The sequence below is a fragment of the Salmo salar genome, chromosome 28 (genome assembly GCF_965601325.2).
Source record: "Salmo salar chromosome 28, fSalSal1, whole genome shotgun sequence".
Classification (NCBI taxonomy): Eukaryota; Metazoa; Chordata; class Actinopteri; order Salmoniformes; family Salmonidae; genus Salmo; species Salmo salar.
Window position 1 is genome coordinate 14,550,346 of NC_138318.1, and position 15,341 is coordinate 14,565,686.

A 15,341-nucleotide genomic window follows, 5' to 3' on the forward strand; every position below is an offset into this window, starting at 1 on the left:
ATTGTTGAAGTTATTACACTATTGATGCATTTTTAAAACCACTTTATAATGTAATAATCAACGCATAGTGTAATAATAATAATACAATTATTACATTATGCGCAAAAACTGTAGTATGTTATGCATTCAGCATTTATTACATTATAAAGGCAAAAGTTATTACATTATTAGCAGCTATTACATTATTGGCAGTTATTAAATAATAATTTGCTACATACCCCCTGAAGAGTTTACACTGTTGTCTACTATTTTCAATGTCTTTTGTAGGGTTTGATACATTTTTTGTAAGGGAAAATCAAGTCAAAAATGTTTAAGTGGAAATGACAAACTTCAGAAGCCTATTTAAACCTTAAATACACTACAAGTTTTATATTTCTTGCGTTGCAATAAAGTTGTCCCGCAACAGGTTGATCAAATTAAGATCCTACATCTGTAGTCAATATTATATGACCCAGAGAGACCCAGTCTGACCCCAAATTAAACTTTTCATCATTGCTAAGCACAGTATACAGTACATCCGTGATTCTTTTACGTGTTTGATTTTTGTACCTGAGTATGAAAAAAGTTGTGATGATTAAGCAATAACTGTGTATGAATGAAATCCAGAACATCTGAATAGTTTGTCTTTGTGTTGTATCGTATCTGCCTTGTATCGTTACCAAGGTGACCACCGAAACTCTTAATTACCCATCGTTTCAGATGATTTTCTAGAAATCACTCTTGTCCGATGACCTCACCACGCTCTCAAATAGAGCTCTGTGATAAGGCCCTAGACTGGTAACAACCCGGACACGGTCGGCAAACAACGCAGTGCTGATTATAAATAGACTTAGAGTTAGTACCAGATCTGGGCTCTAGCAAGGCGACAGGGAGGGGAGAATACTTAGTGAGAACTCACACCTCAGTCACTACAGTACTATCTGAACCTGGGGGAGGTCGGGTGAGGACATCCCTAAGGTGGATCAGGATTCCCCTTCTCTACAGCAACAGGTCTTCTGTTGAATGATCAGAGTGAGTATTGTGCAATCTTTTCTTCTAGCCCTGCTTCTAGGGAGCAGGGTGTGGGTCAATTTGTCAAATCATGAATTTAAACACATATATATTTACGAATTGAAAATGAAATACAATTAAATACAGTATATTTTTCAAATAAATTGGTGGATTGAATTGAACAATCCAATATGCCACTTTTTCAATTCTTGAATGAGAGTTTCAGTACATTTAGTTCTCCTGAATTGAGATGGAATTGACTCCAGGCAGCCTTGGTATGGAGAGAATGCTGAACCTCTTTTCACCTGGTTGATAAGGATGTATCTATTGCAAACATCAGGTAGAGCTTCTAAAAGTTATTAGTACTGGCATAGAAATAACCCAGCTTATAACATAAATATCATGAAATAATACCGTATGTCATTGATGAAAGACTCGTAACCTAGCTGTCCTTTACTTGACTTGCTCAATATTAAGCGCTTGTAACAGTTTCTTGATTCACTCCTACTTTAGTAATCAAAGTGTGACAACAGAGGATGAATATATTTCACTAAACTATGCTGTGTGATACAGGCTTCAAAGACAGATCTATTAAGATTCATAACTGTAGGCTTTGGATGGGTAACCTAAGAAGATGATAATAGCCTTCATTGAAGCTAGGGTGATAATGCAAAGGTGAATCACATTATTCTCCCTCTCAGATTATCAGATTTAGAAAAAGAGAGACGGATAGGGAAAATAGCTCGGAACTGTTTGTGAATATTGCAGGTAGGTTTGGAATGTTTTTTTCCCACTTACTCAGGGAGCAACTGAGTAAGGGATAGAGAGAGAGGGAGAGTGAGAGAGAATGTGCACACGAGAGGAGAGCGAGTAAGGAGAGGAGAGCAAGAGAGAAGGCGAGAGAGCGAGACAGACTACAGGCATGTTGAGTAAATATCGAAATGGAAGCACTTGAGCGCTGCTCCAGAAAGATGGTTTGATAGCACTAGTTCTGACATTGTTGCGTTTCAGGGATCTTGCTGTGAGACATTGTGTTTAGATCTCTCCTGGCACACACAGTTATCTTCAGGGATGCTTGCTCTGTGACATCAACCAAAATTCAAAATAAGATTATAAGTCAAAAGTGTAGCGAGCGGCGAAGACGTGTAGACATTTTGGCTGGGGCGAACAGGGCGAACAGCGGATAGGGGGTTTGGGTCTCATGAGACCTAGTGTGTCCGTCTGTGTCGGTGTGTGTGTGTGTGTGTGTGTGTGTGTGTGTGGGGTCTGATGAGGCCCAGTCAGATCAGAAAGCAGACGGTTTGGTTGTTTATAGAAGGAGGTCCACAGCGTCTGTTCAGAACGAAGGTATCTGCTGGGCTGATCCCAGAAGCTGGGCCCTAATTAGAAACAACTGGGCAGAATTCAGTTCAGTGGCTGCAGATTGAGAGAGATCTGAGTCTTATAGAGCTTGGCTGGTGGCTCGGCTGGCTGACAAAGGCAGGCAGGCAGACTGCACCTCGGGGCTCATGTCTGTGCATTAAGACTTTCCTGGCCCTGTCTGTGTTAGTGTGTGTTTCACGGATGGCAAAAACAGAATTGTAATTCAGGAGGGCCACCTGACTAGCTGGACACACACACACACACACACACACACACACACACACACACACACACACACACACACACACACACACACACACACACACACACACACACACACACACACACACACACACACACACACACACACACACACACACACAACAGGATACATACAAACACACTTGTCAGGTCAAATCTGTAAATCTGTTTCCAATTTCCAACGTCTTTCATGTGTTAGTGCTTGCCCTATTGCCTTCGAGAAACATTACATCATATGGGAGTCTGTTCAGGCAGTACTGTAGGTGCCTCATTGGTTTCTACTCTTTCAACTCTGCTTGAGTCACTTATCATTTACTAATGTTGTTATTATGTTCAATTTTTTTTCCTAAGCAAACATGAGCTGAAACTGCCACGCCATTAGAGCTTTACACTACGGGCGAAGTTGACCTGAACGTGGCAGTATATCCCTCTAACCATGCCTCGGCAACACAGTGATTGCATCCAAGGCAGGCAATAGAACTTCTTGGAACTGGGACCCAGACATAAAATATTCAACCTTTCAAGTCAATCTCTAATTCTGTCATCAAATCATCTCATGGAAGAGCTCCTCATTGACTTGGCATCAGGACTTCTCTGAACGGCTGCTGGCCGGGGCCACTGCATCCAAGGTTGTAATTTTTGAACCAGGTGATGAGGTTTCTCATAATGTAGATGAAATAATCATGTGAAGAGGTTATTATTACTGAACAGGTTTGGACTCTTATGTATAGCATAAAACCGGAGAGATATTTGAATAAAAGGAAATATGTTGATCTGAGGGATCCCATACCAAATATCACTGTCAGACACTGTTCTGGGGTGATTTGTGTGTGTGTATATGTGTGTGTGTGTAATTGGACACCATATAGCTTCAACCGGAGAAAGAGTGTGAGAGAGAGAGAAATACAGAAAGAAAGTCAGAGAGAGAGAGAGAGAGAGAGAGAGAGAGAGAGAGAGAGAGAGAGAGAGAGAGAGAGAGAGAGAGAGAGAGAGAGAGAGAGAGAGAGGAGAGAGAGAGAGAGAGAGAGAGAGAGAACCAGCCCACTTTGAGAGGAATGACTAATGTCTTCACATCATAATGTCTTCACATAATGGTGATTCATGGTACTGTAACTGCTATTGGAGTGTATAATTAAGATTCACTATGAAAAACGACATCACTTCTGACCTTTGTCACGATCACGTAACACAAACTATGAGAGTAGGGCTTAGAAGTAACTCCAAACCCACTGTTACAGTCTGAGGGATTGTGGGGAGCTTTGAAATGAGACTAAATCAATTTATTCTCTGTTATTTAAAAGATACTCATATCTGGAATGACAGAGAGAAGGGCAAGGAACCAAGACCTATAAAAAAACAACCAATTTCCAATCACACCAAAATGAGCATTTCTTTACTCTGGACTGTTGGTTGGAGGAGAGCTTCTTTCCAATCGTTTGCTGAACGTTTAATCATTTCGACAATTGTAGGTAGTTTTCTACAGATTGAAAATGATTTCGAAGGGTTCCGGCTGCTCTCTCCTCTCTTCTTTCTTTCCTTTTTCAAGGAAAACAATGAGAAACAAAACACATTCTCCGCTCTCTAGCCTGCTCGCATGCACACCCCAGACGAAAGCATCCAACAGAAACACAGCGAACTAAAATAGAAGCCGCTATTTCTATCTGGCTCTACTGTTATTTATAAAAAAGTGGCATGCCCTACGTTAAATTATAACATCATAAGGTCTTTCTGAACTCTTATTTCTGCCTTCTACCCTCCAGCCTATGACTCATGGGAAGTATGCAGTGACGTCACGTCAGCCCATACTACTCCCCTCTAGCACCGATGAAGCATTGATATTTAACTAGCTCATTCATTGACCTGATTCAATCAAGAGGGTAACTCACTTACCATCACTTAGACTACATACCAACCTGTTTCTTGTTTGAACAGATAGTTTGATATATTATATCGGTCCCACAGGTAATTCTCTACAGCGATTATCTTAATATGAGAATTATAGTTAATAAGTTTAGTTTGATAACACCTGTTTTCTGTTGTCCATTCAGGCAAGATTGGAGTTAAAAAGCTTTGATGGACCAGCATCAGTCAGAACATTGGTTGTATATGCTCAAACGGATCATAACATTTGCATACAGTACCAGTCAAGTTTGGACATACCTACTTGATCAAAGGTTTTTCTTTATTTTTACTATTTTCTACATTGTAGAATAATAGTGAAGCCATCAACACTATGAAGTAACACTTATGGAATCATGTAATAACCCAAAAGTGTTAAACATATCTAAATATATTTTATATTCTTAAAAGTAGTCACCCTTTGCCTTGATGACAGCTTTGCACACTCTGGGCATTCTCTCAAACAGCTTCATGAGAAATGCTTTTCCAACAGTCCTTGAAGGAGTTCCCCCATATGCTGAGCACTTTTATAATGGCACAAGGTGAGACCCAGATGCAGACACAGGAGGCAGATGGTTAGAGTCTTAGTTGTTTATTTATATCCAAAAGGAGTAGGCAAGAGAACGGTCGTGGACAGGCAAAAGGTCAAAACTAGATTCTGAGTCCAAGAGGTACAGAGTGGCAGACTGGCTCGATGTCAGGGCAGGCAGAAGGGTCAGGCAGGCTGGAACGGAGTCCACAAAAAACAGGCAAGGGTCAAAACCGGGAAGACTAGAAAAAGAGAATAGAAAACCGGAGCACGGGAAAAACACGCTGGTTGACTTGAAAACATACAAGACAGGAAACACAGGGATAAATAAGCGACACTGGGGAAAATAAGTGACACCTAGAGGAGGGGTAGACAATCACAAGAACAGGTGAAACAGATCAGGGCATGACAACTTGTGGGCTGCTTTTCCTTCACTCTGCAGTCCAACTCATCCCAAACCATCTCAATTGGGTTGAGGTTGGGTGATTGTGGAGGCCAGGTCATCTGATGCAGCACTTCATCACTCGCCTTCTTGGTAAAATAGCCCTTACACAGCCTGGAGGTGTGTTTTGGGTCATTGTCCAGTTGAAAAACAAATGATAGTCCCATTAAGCGCAACCAGATGTGATGGTGTATCGCTGCAGAATACTGTGGTAGACATGCTGGTTAAGTGTGCCTTGAATTCTAAATAAATCACAGACAGTGTCACCAGCAAAGCACCCCCACACCTCATCCTCCATGCTTCACGGTGGGAACCACACATGCGGAGATCATCCGTTCACCTACTCTGCGTCTCACATAGACCCAGCATTTGGAACCGAACATCTCAAATCTGGATTTCCACTGGTCTAATGTCCATTGCTCGTGTTTCTTGCCCCAAGAAAGTCTCTTCTTATTATTGGTGTCCTTTAGCTGTGGTTTCGTTTCAGCAATTCGACCATGAAGGCCTGATTCACGCAGTCTCCTCTGAACAGTTGATGTTGAGATGTGTCTGTTACTTGAACTCCGTGAAGCATTTATTTGGGCTGCAATCTGAGGTGCTCTAATGAACTTTTCCTCTGCAGCAGAGGTAACTCTGGGCCTTTCCTGTGGCGGACCTCATGAGAGCCAATTTCTTCATAGCACTTGATGGTTTTTGCGACTGCAATTGAATAAACTTTCAAAGTTCTTGAAATTTTCTGGATTGAGTGACCTTCATGTCTTAAAGTAATAACGGACTGTAATTTCTCTTTGCTTATTTGAGCTGTACTTGACATAATATGGACTTTGGTCTTTTACCAAATAGGGCTTTCTTCTGTACACCATCCCTACCTTGTCACAACACAACTGATTGGCTCAAAAGCATAAAGGAGGAAAGATATTCCACAAATTAACTGAAGGCACACCTGTTAATTGAAATGCATTCCAGGTGACTACCTCCTAAAGCTGGTTGAGAGAATGCCAAGAGTTTGCAAAGCTGTCATCAAGGCAAAGGGTGGCTATTTGAAGAATCTCAAATATAAATATATTTAGATTTGTTTAACACTTTTTTTGTTACTAAATGATTCCATATGTGATATTTCATAGTTTTGATGCCTCACTATTATTCTACAATGTAGAAAATAGTAAAAATAAAGAAAAACCCTTGAATGAGTAGGTGTGTCCAAACTTTTGACTGGTACTGTACATTCAGTTAATGCCACGCAAGACCGACCAAGGTAATAGTGGTGATGCTATGCAAGACTGAGGATAGCCAATAACACACATGCAAACTATGAGCTTCAAAGCTTTAACTTCTGGCACAAGAAGGCCTCTCTTTCCCCAGATCACTCACACACATAGACATGCTTACATGACTACCAGTTCACCAGGTAATCATTCATGGAAAAAACACACTGTAAGGTGAGGGGGCTGTGATCCTACTCTTTCTAACTGCCAACATGGATACATTTGGGAATTGCTCTCCCTAACACAACAAAACTGCTCTCTGGTGAGTTATTAAGAAAGCAAACTGCAACAGTCATACAAATGACATTTTATTGGTCACATACACGTGATAAGCCGAGGTTATTGCGGGTGTAGCGAAATGCTTGTGCTTCTAGCTCCGACAGTGCAGTAATATCTAACAAGTAATATCTAACAAATTACACACTATATACCCAATACACACATCTAAGTAGGAATGAATTAAGACTATATACATATGGATGAGCGATGTCAGAGCGGAACAGACAAAGATACAGTAGAATAGTATAGAATACAGTATATACATATGAGATGAGTAATGCCAGATATGTAAACATTATTAATAGACTATTGTTCCATTCCTTAAAGTGACCAGTGATTTCTAGTCTATGCCTATAGGCAGCAGCCTCTCTGTGTTAGTGATGGCTGTTTAACAGTCTGATGGCCTTGAGATAGAAGCTGTTTTTCAGTCTCCCGGTCCCAGCTTTGATGCACCTGTACTGACCTCGCCTTGTGGATGGTAGTGGGGTGAACAGGCCGTGGCTCGGGTGGTTGATGTACTTGATGATCTTTTTGGCCTTCCTGTGACATCGGGTGCTGTAGGTGTCCTGGAGGGCGGGTCGTTTGCCCCTGGTAATGTGTTTGGCAGACCGCACCACCCTCTGGAGAGCCTTGCGGTTGCGGGCAGTGGGAATATGGAAAAGGATGAGTTCAATATGTTTCATAGATCAGTTGCTGTTAGCCAAATACTTCAGAGAGAGGTGTGATCATGACCTGCTATAATGAGTTTCCATAAAACTATGATTATATAAATAGCCCACTCAGCTCAACTTTAAAAAACGGAACATTCTACAATAATTAATCTAACTAGGCCTAGCCTATGCCTACTTATAACGGCACAGGGCGAGACCCAGATGCACACACAGGAGGCAGATGGTTCGCGTCTGATTCTTATTTAAATACAAGGGGCAGGCAATAGGCAGGTCGAGGACAGGCAGAAGTTCATTAACCAGGTCAGAGTCCGAAAGGTATGGGGGGGGGGGGGGGGGGGGCAGGCAGGCAGGCTCGAGGTCAGGGCAGGCAGAACAGGTCGGAACCTGGAGGGCTAGAAAACAGAGACTAGGAAAAACATCAGCATGGAAACACGCTGGTAGGCTTGACAACAGACAAACAGAGAGCACAGGTATAAATACGCTGGGGATAATGGGCGACACTTGGAGGGGGGTGGAAATAAGCACAAAGACAGGTGAAACAGATCAGGGTGTGACAGCACCCCCCCTCTAGGGAGCATACCTGCTTGACCGGGGTGCTGGCAGTGGAACTCGGCAATGAGGGCCAGGTCCAGGATGTCCTTAGCTGGGATCCAGCACCTCTCCTCAAGGCCATAACCCTCCCAGTCAACCAGGTACTGGAAACCCCTGCCTCAAGGTCAAACCCTCAGGAGGCGTCCCACCGTGTACGCCAGACGTGGAGGAGGGGTGGGCCTGGAAACAGGAGAGAAAGGACGAGAGAAGAGCTTAATCTTGGGCACATGGAAAGTGGAATGTATACGGAGGGTATGGAGCAACAAAAGACGAACAGCAGTGGGGCTAAGGACTTTAGAGATGAGGAAAGGACCAATAAAACAGGGAGAAAGTTTATGGGACTCCACCCAGAGGGGCAGGTCCCACGTAGACAGCCATATCCTCTGCCCGAGAAGATAGTGGGGAGCCGGAGTATGGTGGTGGTCCGCTTGTCGACAATACCTGGAGGTGGCCTTGGGAAGAGCAGACCGAACTCTCTTATAGGTAGGCTGACAGTGGCGGACAAACATCTGGCCGAGGGTATGTTGACCTCTTCTTGCTCTGGGAAGAGCGGGGTCTGATGACCCATGGAGGACTCAAGGGCGAGCAGGGAAGAGTGTTCCGGGTGTACTCCACCCACACAAGTTGCCGGCTCCAGGTGGTGGTGTTGGTCAAGACGAGGCACCTAAGCGCAGTCTCCAGGTCTTGACTGGCACACGCCGACTGGCCGTTGGACTGGGGATGAAACCCGGAGGACAGGCTGGCCGACGACCCAATGAGGGTGCAGAACGCAGGGTCCGGGCTGGGAACGTTGTGCCTTGCGAACCAGGCTCTTGATACCCCAGACAACTGTAGCTGCCAGAGATGAGGTAGGGAGGATGGTCTCAGAGTCAGACAGTGTGGCAGCAGAACTATACAGGTGAGAGAGAGCGTCCGGCTTCACATTCTTGGACCCTGGGTGGTAGGAGATGGTGAAGTTGAACCTGGTGAATAACAGGGCCCAACGGGCCTGCCTAGAATTAAGGCGCTTGGCGGCAACATAGCGCTCAGGAGGAGGTAAGCCGAGTTCTCGGGAAGCCGGGGTAGGCTGTACAAAATCATCATTGGCAGGGGAATTACTGAGCGTTCGGGACGTCTCCGTTGTGGCATGCTGCCTTATAGATAGTCCACAGAATTGCTCTAGTAATGTCTTGAAACCCTGGTTATGGCGTCCCGGCGGCATATGGAGACCTTCCATAAGGCTCTAAAGTAGCTCCTCATATTTTACAATGGTTGCTCCCTGCAGAGAGACAGCGTTGCGGAGCCGGTCCGAGTCTGCTGGGTCAGTCATGGCCAGTTCGTACTATAACGGCACAGGGCAAGACCCAGACGCAGATGGTTCGAGTCGCTGATATTTATTAAAATACAAGGGGCAGGGAATAGGCAGGTCGAGGACAGGCAGAAGTTCTTTAACCAGATCAGAGTGCAAAATGTACAGGGGGGCAGGCAGGCTCGAGGTCAGGGCAGGCTGAATGGTCAGGCAGGCAGGCTCAGAGTCAGGGCAGGCAGAACAGGTCGGAACCAGAAAGGCTAGAAAACAGAGACACGGAAAACCACGCTGGTAGGCTTGACAAGACAAACTGGCAACAGACAAACAGAGAACACAGGTATAAATACATTTACATTTACATTTAAGTCATTTAGCAGATGCTCTTATCCAGAGCGACTTACAAATTGGTGCATTCACCTTATGATATCCAGTGGAACAACCACTTTACAATAGTGCATCTAAATCTTTTAGGGGGGAGGATTACTTTATCCTATCCTAGGTATTCCTTAAAGAGGTGGGGTTTCAGGTGTCTCCGGAAGGTGGTGATTGACTGGGGATAATGGGGAAGATGGGCGACACCTAGAGGGGGGTGGAGACAAGCACAAAGGCGGGTGAAACAGATCAGGGTGGAGTGGAGACAAGCACAAAGGCAGGTGAAACAGATCAGGGTGTGACACTACTCTGTTTTGTGGATTAAAAGTTACAAATCAAATTGTATTTGTCACATGCGCCTAATACAACAATGTGTTCCGGCCTTTCTAGGGAGTTTTTCCTAGCCACCGTGCTTCTACACCTGCATTGCATGCTGTTTGGGGTTTTATTTAGGCTGGGTTTCTGTACAGCACTTTGTGACATCAGCTGATGTAAGAAGGGCTTTATTAATAAATGTGATTGGTTGATTGCTTACTTACAAGCCCTTAACCAACAACGCAGTTCAAGAAATCGAGTTAAGAAAATATTTACTAAATAAACTAAAGTAAAAAATGTAATAAAAAGTAACAATAAAATAACAACAACGAGGCTATACACAGGGGGTACCGGTACAGAGTCAATGTCCGGGATAAAATGCGATTATGTTATAGGCCTACAATAAAAACGCCAAGGTTAAGCTAAAGAAATGTAAATAACTCCTGGTCGGAGTATGAGGGTTTTGGCTAGAAGAAATACAGCATCTGCCAGATTTGACTTTCATAGCAGGTTAGGAGAACTTAGCCTACGCAGCATGTTAGGATAATTAACGTAGCAGGTAAAGAGAGTTAGGTTAGGAAAATGGATAGGGTTAGCTAAACTGCAAACATTTTCTACTTCTGAAGTCAATTTGACAAAATCTGTATCTGATCTAGACATGACCGAGTTTGAGAGGCAAATGCAGAGGTAAATTGAGGAGCACAAGGTTTTTAATGGGTTGTAGGTAAAGCTAATTAGCTCATTTCAGGGGGTAGGACATGTTCTAGTCTAAGCCTATCCTTGTGGTATTTATGCCTAAATAATGATTCAACCAGATATAGATTTGGAAATGATCTTCATGTGTAATGTAGCCTTACTAAATAGGCCTATGTATAGGTCTATACCTTTTCATGTCATTATGGAAGTGTATTCTTTATTTTTGACTTGCCCCATACCAACAAAAAAAAGTGAAATGTTAAGAATTGGCCAAATAATATATTTCCATACAAATCTATGTATTACAAATACATTTAGAAATATATGTCACGTATTAAAATATATTTCAAATGGAATAAAAATACATTATAGACCCTATGCCTACCTCACATGCAATGTCTTGACAAAATGATTTAAGTGATGCATACTGTATGTAGCACCTGTAGTCCACATCTATTTAAGTAATTGGTTTGATTTCACATTGGTATTTCTAATTCTCAAATCACATCACTTTCTTCTTTGCATTCCATCACATATTGGTCATCCTAATGTTAAAAGAGAAGACGTCACTCCCCAAGCCTACATACCAAACAGAGTAATGACGTCTCTATTTCTCACGATTGCCCTGCTGGCTGCCGCCACAATCCTATTTTCAACGCTGTCTGAAGATTGAGTGACTCTGACATTTGGCACGGCTGTTGCCGTGACCGTCGAGCGCCGCTTAGTTGAACTGTCCGTGCTATCTGGGATCCTTGGGACGTCCATACCCCCCATTGAAGTTGACATTTAAGATGGTTAAGGTAAGGGTTAAGGTTAGGTAAGGGTTAAGGTTATGTTTAGGGTAAGGGTTAAGGTTCTAGGGTAGGGACGTCCCAGAGATTCAGAATAGCACTCCGTTGAACAGCTTCGAAACATCTTCATGGACTTTTGAATTAAGTGCAAATGGCAGTCTCGCTTAGTCGCTTCACTCCCGACAGCTCCAGTAAAATGCAACAAAGAGGTACCCCTTACCATCCGGTTCCCACAGGTATTTCTTTGTTTTTATACAAAAGTTACTGCTCTATAATAATTATGGAATGCGTAATGAAACAAACGTCTATCTGTGCGCGTGATGAGCAGTGTTTTGGGAGTAAATTATCAGTGAAATGGGATCTCAGCTAAGGAATTCGGTTATTAGTGTAACGTTTTATTTCACTTTTAGAATATTAAATATGACAGTAAAAGCGTGCGCAATTCTGACGTCTCACATCAATTTAGAAATACATCAAATCATAAGCGCAGGACTATTCGATTTTTATGTTAGTGTGTCTGACCCATAGAGAGGGGAGAGTGGGGACACTTACTCTTTTTTTTTTTTTTTTACTTTCAGCATCATTAGGTTAAGGGAAATGTGGTATTCTTTCTAACAAAGATATCTACATATATTTCAGGATGTTATGTAACCCTGGGAATAATCAGAAGTCATGTAAACATAACAGTTTTGAAAACGTTGTCCAAAAAAAGTGGCCTCTTGGCACCATTTAGGGGGTAATTTGAGTTAAGGGACAGGGTAAATTGAGCCACGTTGGGGTGGTTGACGGTGTTCTGTGATGGTGCTGGTAGGTCAAAGTTTAATTCATGAAATGGGGGTGTGGTATACTGGACAAGTAACTGCCAAAATAACGGAAACACTTGAGTAATTGAGGGATATAACGTATATAGAAAGCAGGTGCTTCCACACAGGTGTGGTTCCTGAGTTAATTAGGCATTTAACATTCCATCATGCTTAGGGTCATGTATAAAAATGCCCAGTTGTGCGTTATTTTGGCTACCATGGCTAGAAGAAGAGATCTCAGTGACTTTGAAAGAGGGGACTCAAAAGGGCTAGGGGGTTCAAAGTGTGTATGTGAGTCAGTCACCAGATATCAACCCATTAAACACTTAATGGAAAATTCTGAAGTGGTGCCTTACCCTTCCATTTCTTGAGCAGTTGTTTGGGACAGGGATGTTGTTTCGATGTGCCAATTCATAGGCAGGTTCTCTGCATTTGAGGCTACTGTTCTGTGAGATGTTCTGTAAACTGTTCCGTTAGATTTTTGATATGTTTAGCAAGCTCAGACTCCATGTCACCAGATGAGACCTTGTGTGCCACTGCTACTCTATCATAGCCTCTCTTTCGCACAGGTACATGCTCATTTTCAGCACATGCAACAATGTTGATGACAACGATGTTTCCACTTTTCTTCTTAATATAAGTCCACAAGTGGTGTATAACTGCACTATTAGTTTTTCCTTACATTGCAAACAGCTGGTTTGTCTTTTCTTATCAAGTTTTAGCTACATCGCGTTAGCTGCTAATGCTAATCACTAGTTAGCTGGCTAGCAAGCTAGTTAATAAATGTACTGAGTTAGAGCAAACATAGCTAGCTAAAACAGCCTGATACCAGTGCTGGTGTAGGCCTAAATCAGCATGTTGTTAGTGCAACAGTATCTTCTAAACCAAAGAGGAATAGGCGAAGCATGAATATGTTGGCTACATGAAGAAACATTTAATGTAGCCAAAGATTATAGGTCCCCTAGGAAACACTGAACATCACTTCGTTCCTAGCCTGTCACAATAACTCCTCCCTGGCATTTTCATTCATTGTCTTGTCAAACAACAAAGTGTCCACTATAGAATTAGAATAAACATTCTATTTCCATGATTCCAACAATCTCACCCAAGTGTTTTGATCTAAATCGCAAGTCAAATCACAATTGCAACATTTGATTACAAATAAGGCCTAGTTTTTTTGCCCATATTGTGGCAGTGTGGAAATGATCTCAAATGAGTGCAGGAAATGCAGAAATTGATGGAAGTGCAGGAAATGCAGACATTGATGGAAGTGCAGGAAATGCAGACATTGATGGAAATGCAGGAAATTATTTTAGGTTGAAGTTGAATTGAACAGTATATAACAGTATAAAAATGGAGAAAAACCCATTGAAATCACTTAGAATGTATGTGTTTCTACTGTAGGGTCACACACTACTTACTCATAAAGCAGACGTAGAACTTTTATTATTCACAACATAAAATACTGTCATACCGTCAAAAATGTGAAAAAATATGATATGATATTTTGACCATATCGCCCAGCCCTCGCTTGAGTTCATATGCATGACATACATTGCAAAAATACTATATTATGCATAAATGGTAAAAATATCAAATATAATTGGTATGGTTGCCATAGAAAACATTTTGACTATATTAGTCCACACAGCTGCAAGGATGCACTTTCATGCTAGGTTTAGGACCTCATATTGAAGACCCCAACTGATATATAAAACAGTGATGGTCGATGCCGTTTAAGATGAGGGAGGACGATTTATAATTTTTTATGGGCATGGCCTTATTTCTATTACAGCATATTGGATGACTGTCATTCATATTCAATTCACGCAGTTCAATGTAACATCAATAGGTTTAGGCTACTACATGATACTTGAATTGTCTCTATACCCATCATGAGGTTGCTACAGCCTAGCCTATGAATGAAAGTTTACAACGTAAGTGCACTTTTTTTTGTCAAGTGGACAGACATTGACGCATTTAATACTGCCTTGCACACTCTTTCCTTAATCTAGCTGATCTAGGGTGTAATCATTAGTCCAACAGTTGCAAACAAGAGTTTCTATTAGACAAATTCAGGTTTGTTTATCCCCGTTTCGTTCCGTTTGCTTCCATTTAAGAAATGTTTTTCTACTGAATCGGCAGAATGAATACACCCCTGATCACATGCAAACACAGTTCACGTTCATAGCAGCCACATACAAATAGCATGATCCCTTTGATCATTGTATTCCTTCTCGCATCTATGCCCTCTCCTCCTTTCACCTTTTCCCTTTGCTTGTGCACAAGATATCAGCTTTCTCCAACCAAACGAAAAAACTTTTCCATTCCAAACCTTCATATCATAACCGCTAACTGCTGCACACAGCCTACATTGTTGTCACCATATTAACTTCATAGTCAACAATAAGTTAATTAAAACAAAAGCCTACCTTGGCTTGGAAGAGTTCCAGTGTTGGATAGCCAAAGCCAGCTAGCTAACATAGCATCCCTCTCTGTTTGAGCCGGGTGTTTGAGTAGGCTAAACTAGCTAGCTGCATTTGCTAGCTAAGTAAGTGAAAGTGAAAAAAATACAACAAAATCCCTCTATCTGCTTCTCCTTCATTTTTTAAGAAATGAATTTGTTCAAAACTGTTAAACTATTGTCTCTCTCTCTTTGAGTAAACTTCTCACCACACTGTATGCACTGCAGTGCTAGCTATCTGTAGCGTATGCTTTAAATACTAGATTCATTATGTGATCCTTTGATTGGGTGGACAACATGTCAGTTCATGCTGCAAGAGCTCT

General features: G+C 42.2%; 1 protein-coding gene and 1 long non-coding RNA gene across 7 annotated transcripts in view; one reads left to right on the forward strand and one right to left on the reverse strand.

Moving 5' to 3' along the window:
• Positions 1-7,034: 7,034 nt before the first annotated feature.
• Positions 7,035-13,565, reverse strand: LOC106589489 (uncharacterized). The gene is made up of 3 exons (XR_001324855.3): positions 12,911-13,565; positions 8,279-8,469; positions 7,035-7,656 (listed from the first exon to the last, which is right to left on the reverse strand). It is a non-coding gene; the product is annotated as an uncharacterized LOC106589489 (long non-coding RNA).
• myocd (myocardin) overlaps positions 11,614-15,341 on the forward strand; it is a 137,430-nt gene continuing 133,702 nt past the window's right edge. For 3 of the 6 annotated variants that reach the window (XM_014179540.3, XM_014179542.3, XM_014179543.3), the window contains exon 1: positions 11,643-11,987. The gene's annotated coding sequence lies outside the window, so the exon portion shown is untranslated. Of the gene's footprint in view, positions 11,988-15,341 lie in introns of all 6 variants that reach the window. The other 3 variants (XM_014179537.3, XM_014179539.3, XM_045710228.2) reach the window with 2 other exon arrangements.